The sequence below is a fragment of the Nerophis ophidion genome, linkage group LG16, assembly GCF_033978795.1.
Source record: "Nerophis ophidion isolate RoL-2023_Sa linkage group LG16, RoL_Noph_v1.0, whole genome shotgun sequence".
NCBI classification, from domain to species: Eukaryota; Metazoa; Chordata; class Actinopteri; order Syngnathiformes; family Syngnathidae; genus Nerophis; species Nerophis ophidion.
This window is the reverse complement of record NC_084626.1, coordinates 13923477-13930844: the sequence shown is the minus strand read 5'-3', so window position 1 is coordinate 13930844 and position 7368 is coordinate 13923477. Positions and strand designations below refer to the sequence as shown.

Genomic DNA, 7368 nt, shown 5'->3' with positions numbered 1-7368 from the left:
AAGTTATCCATTAAAAAAATAACTTTAAACCAAGACTTGTGTTTATTCAAGACTCTATTCTGAATCAAGAATTGCAATCAAATTGAATCGTGAGTAAACATCACAAGGTACTGAAACAGCTGCTGGGTCGTTTAACAGTGAAGCACTAAAGTTTGTTTATCAGAAAACGCTCCTTCAGGCTCTTGAATGACAGTTTGTACTGAAAGATGTTGGTGAAGTGACATGCCGTGTTTGACATGGATATTCATTACCATCATTGCTCTATATACAACTGAGGAAAGGGAAACATTTTAAAATGTGGGAAAGTTTATGCTCTTTTCCTGTTTACTATTTGGCTCATTGACCTCAGTTGCATGTTTTATATTTATTTCTGCACAGCTATTTGTTCAAAATACAAAAATAATCATATTTGTTAACTCTCAATTTCATTTGCAGGTCAAATTTTGTAACTTTTTAAAATTCAGCATGAGGCGCCATTATGAAAGGCAACAGTGTCAGTACAGTCTACAGCAAGTCAGTGTGGCACACCCTCACTGAGGCTTCATTTACTCATCACTAATGATAAATAAAGTCATGTCACTAAACCAGCAGCTAAGAATAGTACACCCTTTTTATTATAATCCACAAGTTGTTATTTTTTTCTGATATTGAAAAGATTATTTAAAAAAATGAATTTTTTCTGACCAATTTTTTTTCTAAATAACAAGTTTTGAAAAATCACTGTTTGGTTGTCTCGCTTTCTGGCCAATATTAGTAATTCCATCTATCCATCCATTTTCTACCGTTTGTCCCTTTCAATTATGTTTTTTTTTATTGTGAATATAACGTGTTTACCATTCAAATCAAAACCCTACATACATTGTATAGAGCTTTTCAAGCTCTATACAATGAACTATACATTGAATTACCTGTGACAAAAGAGCAATATTATCACCCTTACAGATATAGGGTGATTTATTTAGTGTCAAAGTGCCAGGTGCTGGAAATAAAACGGCGCGGTCAAGTTGTTGCCTGTTATCACGTGATCACGCCGTGCAGGTTAAGATAACTGCAAATCTTGGCGCTAATGTTACTGAGTCACCAGACACATGCTGCGTGTCAAGGTCCTGCAGCGATGAAAATAGACCTATTAGTGCATGGCTGCATTTGTGTCCTTGATACTCTTGATTACTTTTTGATCAGCTCACAATTCCAGTCTGATTCTTGGGATGATGATTTGATTTCGAATCTATTCTCGATTCATGTAATATATTACTTGGTATGCAATTTAAATAAAACCTTTTCAAAACAGGTGACAGGTCACGAAAGGTCTTCTTGTCTGCTGACGTATGACTTATAGGCACAGTGTTGGCCTGAAAAACATGTTTTTAAAAATGGATTTTTTACAATTTTATTTACCAAAATCACAAAATTTTATTCAATAGATAGAAATGACAAATCAATTGAGAAAACATTACTCAAATACTAAAAAACAAAACAAATTAATAACGCAATAGTATCAATAATGACAATAATAATAATAATATAAATAATTACTGTTTAATGGTTTGAATCTAAAAACGTATTACTTTTAAATATGTAATGATATATAATATAATAAATATATATTTTTCAATCGATTCTTGAAAATTAGGAGTGGAATTACAAAAGGAATAAATAAAAATCATTATATGGAAGGTAATCCATTTTTTGGAGCATCCTTAATCTTTATTCTCATTAAAAAGAGAAGAACTGTATCAAAAAGTATTTTGATTCAACTAGTTCCATTAACGGTGGAAGAGGGGTTATTGCGTCTGCCTCACAATACGAAGGTCCTGCAGTCCTGGGTTCAAATCCAGGCTCGGGATCTTTCTGTGTGGAGTTTGCATGTTCTCCCCGTGAATGCTTGGGTTCCCTCTGGGTACTCCGGCTTCCTCCCACTTCCAAAAACATGCACCTGGGGATAGGTTGATTGGCAACACTAAATTGGCCCTAGTGTGTGAATGTGAGTGTGAATGTTGTCTGTCTATCTGTGTTGGCCCTGCGATGAGGTGGCGACTTGTCCAGGGTGTACCCGCCTTCCGCCCGATTGTAGCTGAGATAGGCGCCAGCACCCCCCGCGACCCCAAAAAGGGAATAAGCGGTAGAAAATGGATGGATGAATGGATAGTTCCATTAATTAGCCTGTGCAGGTGAAATAAATTAATATAAATGCTTAATTTTGGAGATGTATTATGTCTGAAACAGGCCTCCCGGTTTAGCATATAATCCCTTTTATGAAACAAGAGCCGTCTCGTAGCGAATGCTGTTCCACAATAAGAGCCAAGGCCCTAAACAAATGTCTGAGCTCACGCTGATGAGAGCTCAAGGCTGCCAGCATTGCTGAGGAGACATCTATATTTGTATTTCCTCCATATAAGCACTCCCTTTCGCGCCGCAAAAGGGATCCAGTGTCACATTTTTATTTAATATATTGGACTACTTTGTGGGGTGTGAAGTCCCCAAAGCCCCTCGACCCTTGCCTCGTATCTTTGTCACTCCAGTGTCATCTTTCAACAAGGAAAGAATGCAAACTACCACAAGTCATACAAGAATACACCCCTCCCCTGTCGCCCTAACAAACGCGCAACTTTTGTGGAGAAGGTCAAGCCGCCAGCCTGGGCTCGTCTTCGCTGTCAAGTCTGTCAGGACACACAACAAGGCCATCTACAATAGAGAATGAGTTTAAAAATAAGCGCGCACCCTCGAGACAACGCAAGTGCCTTTTGTGAAAATCCGGGAGACGTTAAACTCAGCAGCTGTTGACTGCACAATTAGGAAAAGTCCAAAAGGAACTGCTAGGGAATCACAGACCGAATAAAAACGTAGCAATGATTGTAAGACACACACTCAGTGTGGCGAAATTATTCTCTGCATTTAACCGGTCACCTTTGATCACCCCCTAGGAGGTGAGGAGAGCAGTGGGCAGCAGCGGTGGTTGCACCCGGGAATAATTTTTGCTGACTGAATACCCAATTCCAACCCTTGTTGCTGAGTGCCAAGCAGGGAGGTATCCATCCATCTTCTTCCGCTTATACAAGGTTGGGTCGCGGGGGCAGCAGCCTAAGCAGGGAAGCCCAGACTTCCCTCTCCCCAGCCACTTCGTCTAGCTCTTCCCGGGGGATCCCGAGGCATTCCCAGGCCAGCCGGGAGACATAGTCTTCCCAACATGTCCTGGGTCTTCCCAGTGGCCTCCTACCGGTTGGACGTGCCCTAAAAACCTCTCTAGGGAGGCGTTCGGGTGGCATCCTGACCAGATGCCCGAACCACCTCATCTGGCTCCTCTCGATGTGGAGGAGCAGCGGCTTTACTTTGAGTTCCTTCCGGATGGCAGGGCTTCTCACCCTATCTCTAAGGGAGAGCCCCGCCACACGGCGGAGGAAACTCATTTCGGCCGCTTGTACCCGTGATCTTATCCTTTCAGTCATGACCCAAAGCTCATGACCATAGGTGAGGATGGGAACGTAGATCGACCCAGTGAGGTGACGTTCCACGTCCCAAGAGGTAGCTTCTGTAGCCGAGGATCGGATCGCCAAGTGCCCTGCCTTTGGCTGCCGCCCAGCTCACGTCGCACCCGACCGCTATGGCCCCTGCTATGGGTGGTGAGCCCATTGGAGGGGTGACCCACGTTGCCTCTTCGGGCTGTGCCCGGCTGGGACCCATGGGAACAGGCCCGGCCAACAGGCGCTCGCCATCGTGCCCCACCTCCGGTCCTGGCTCCAGAGGGGGGGCCCCGGTTACCCGCGTCCGGGCGAGGGAAATCTGGGTCCATGATCAGAGTAGAGCCAAATCTCGCTCCTCTCTGAGCTGCCACCTTATCGTAGTAGAGGAGTTTGCGTGTCCCAATGATCCTAGGAGATATGTTGTGCAAGGGCTTTATGCCCCCTGGTAGGGTCTCCCAAGGCAAACAGGTCCTAGGTGAGGGATCAGACAAAGAGCAGCTCGAAGACCTTTATGAAGAAGACAAATCATGGACCCAGCAGGGAAGTAATGGGTCCCATTTTTAAAGTCTTTGGTATGACTCGGCCGGGGTCTGAACTGACAACCTACCGATCTCAAGGCGGACACTCTAAACAAAAAAACTATAATTGGGGTTTGTGAAGCTACTTTATGAATAGCAGATCAACCAAATCATAAAAAAGTGTGGTGTAAATTAGGGCAATAATTTTAATAGTCGATGAGTCAACGATTATCTTGACGATTAGGCGGAAAATAAAGCACACACATAACTAATAGCTCTAAATTTTCCATCCAATTCTAAATGCATCTTAAGCTATTTTAGGCATATTTAACAACAAAGACGACTAATCCATTCATAAATATTTATTTTTTCTGTAACTGTGCTGCTCATTCTGCTGTTATAAACATTAAAATAACCATTAAAAATGTTGTCCGTTTTAAAGAAAGGAAAGGTACCGTATTTTTCGGACTATAAGTCGCAGTTTTTTCCATAGTTTGGCCGGGGGTGTGACTTACACTCAGGGGCGACTTGTGTGTGAAATTATTAACACATTACCGTAAAATATCAAATAATATTATTTAGCTCATTCACATTAGACTGGACGTATAAGATTTCTTGGGATCTAGCGATTGGGAGTGACAGATTGTTTGGTAAACGTATAGCATGTTCTATATGTTATAGTTATTTGAATGACTCTTACCATAATATGTTATGTTAACATAACCTTCTCAGTTGGTTATTTATGCGTCATGTAACGTACACTTATTCAGCCTGTTGTTAACTATTCTTTATTTATTTTAAATTGCCTTTCAAATGTCTATTCTTGGTGTTGGGTTTTATCAAATAAATTTCCCCCAAAAATGCGACTTATACTCCAGTGCAACTTATATATGTTTTTTCGGCAGGTGCAACTTATACTCCAGAGCTACCTATACTCCGAAAAATACGGTAAATTGCAAAAAACAAATTGCGTGATAATGTTCAAAAAGCTCCACACTGGTATATTTGACTATTGATTAACTCTTGGCAGTTTTAGCACACTAATAGACTCAATGTGTAGAATTATATATTTGATTAATTCTTAAAATGTTGGTTATTTCAGACATTGTACTTTGAATCTTATGATACCTCCGCATTGGTGCCTGTCTGTCTCTGTGAGTATGTCTGTGCGCGCGTGGTTCGCGTTTGTTATTGTGCCCTTTTTTACGGCATTGCGCATTGACAAAGCTTTAGCTTGAATTGATGGAGACAAAGTTTAGCTGGCTGACTTTGGTTAAAATGATAGTTGAAGTTATTTTTTACACAACTTTGTCTCACACTTGTTAGCTAGCTAGCAAGGAATAAGCCAACACTCTTACCGAGGCTGAGACCGATGTCCTCCCTTCAGATGCTCGATGTTATGCCTCGCTTTGAATGCTGAGGTCTGCTTTGCAAAATGAGAAAGGTTTTCATGTTTTTAACAAGAATAGGGGGAAATGTTCTTTATTGTTCCATTGGAAAAATAATCACGGTTTTATATTCCAGTATCTCAGTTTGGCCCGCAGCTACCTTTTTAATGGCCCGCGGCATATATTTTAACAATATACCATTTTTAAGAAATGTAATAGTCACTGTGGAAAACAGGTGAAGTATAATGAGAAAAAAACATTCCTTTCAGTTGTAAAGAAATGGCACAAAGGAGCATCTGCGACCAGAATGTTTCTAACTCCTGGTATTTGTTGGAGGCTATTTTGCAGAGTTTTTTTTAGGATTGGTTGAAAGGACAGTATTGCATTTGGGAAACAGGTGGTGTCGCAGACCACCTCCTCTGTTCAGGGATGGTTTTTCAACCTTGACATGGGCTTCCCACTCCATTTTCGTACCTTTGAAGACAAAATTCTGTACATTTTTGTCTTCAAAGGAGTGCTATTTCTCCTTGAGGTACAGGTAAACAGCTGAGTTTTTTGTGTACAACAGAAAGGAATGCTAATGTGGTTGGTTTAGACCAAGGGTCACCAACGCGGTGCCTGCGGGCACCAGGGAGCCCCTAAGGCTCAGATTAGTAGCCCGCTGGGTTGTTCTAAAAATAGCTCAAATAGCAGCACTTACCAGTGAACTGCCTCTATTTTAAAATTTTATTTATTTACTAGCAAGCTAGTCTCGCTCTGCTTGACATTTTTGATTCTGAGAGAGACAAAACTCAAATAGAATTTGAAAATCAAATAAAATATTTTAAAGACTTGATCTTCACTTGTTTAAATAAATTCATTTATTTTTTTTACTTTGCTTCTTATAACTTTCAGAAAGACAATTTTAGAGAAAAAATACAACCTTAAAAAGGATTTTAGGATTTTTAAACACATATACCATTCTTCCTCTTCTTTCCTGTCAATTTAAATAAAAGTTCAAGTAATTTTTTTTTATTGTAAAGAATAATAAATACATTTTAATTTAATTCTTCATTTTAGCTTCTATGATTAAAATTCAAAAAAATATTCTGTCAAATCTAGAAAATCTTTAGAATCAAAATTAAATTCTATTTCAAATTATTTTGAATTTCTTTTAAAATTTTTCTTATGGAAAATCTAGAAGAAATAATGATTTGTCTTTGTTAGAAATATAGCTTGATCCAATTGGTTATATATTCTAACAAAATGCAGATTGGATTTTAACCTATTTAAAACATGTCATCAAAATTCTAAAATGAATCTTAATCAGAAAAAATTACTAATGATGTTTCATAAAAATGTTTTTTAATTTTTTCAAAAACATTCAAATTAGCTAGTTTTTCTCTTCTTTTTTTCGGTTGAATTTTGAATTTTAAAGAGTCGAAATTGAAGATAAACTATGTTTCAAAATTTAATTTTCACGACTTACCGATCTCAGGGCGGACACTCTAACCACTAAGCCATTGCTAATATGTAGCATAATTTGAAAAGTCAACTGCTAGAGAATGAAGAGTGTTTACTCCGCATGTCAACATCTCAATTCGGTGCCACACGCCCACGCCATCAAAATGCCGAGGCAAACATTTCCAAGTCAACACCGTATGAAAAAAATAGTCAACAACAAAAGGAGATAATGTCCGTAGTAACCTACCACATAGCGAAGGATGAGCACTATTTGATTTCCTATTTGCAGCTCATTTTTATTTGACAGTTATTGAAATATCTTGTATGACGTCGTGCACAAAATTGCACTTTATTTGTTTTAAACTATTGTAGTGGTGTTCTGTACAAAAGGTGCACTTCAATTTAGTGTTGTTTTGATATGTCATCTTAGTGACATCATGCACAAAAGTGCACTAATAGCGTGTTGTAAAATGTCTCTGACAACCTTGCACTTTCTGTTTTGGAAATGACATGAATGTTTGTACCACTGCTTAATAACTGTTTATTAAATACAGTTTT

The 7368-nt window shown here is 39.1% G+C and overlaps 1 long non-coding RNA gene across 1 annotated transcript in view; it reads right to left on the bottom strand.

The window, feature by feature from the left end:
- The window catches only part of LOC133534982 (uncharacterized), a 52775-nt gene that overhangs the window by 21888 nt on the left and 23519 nt on the right, over nt 1-7368 (bottom strand). The window lies entirely within an intron of this gene.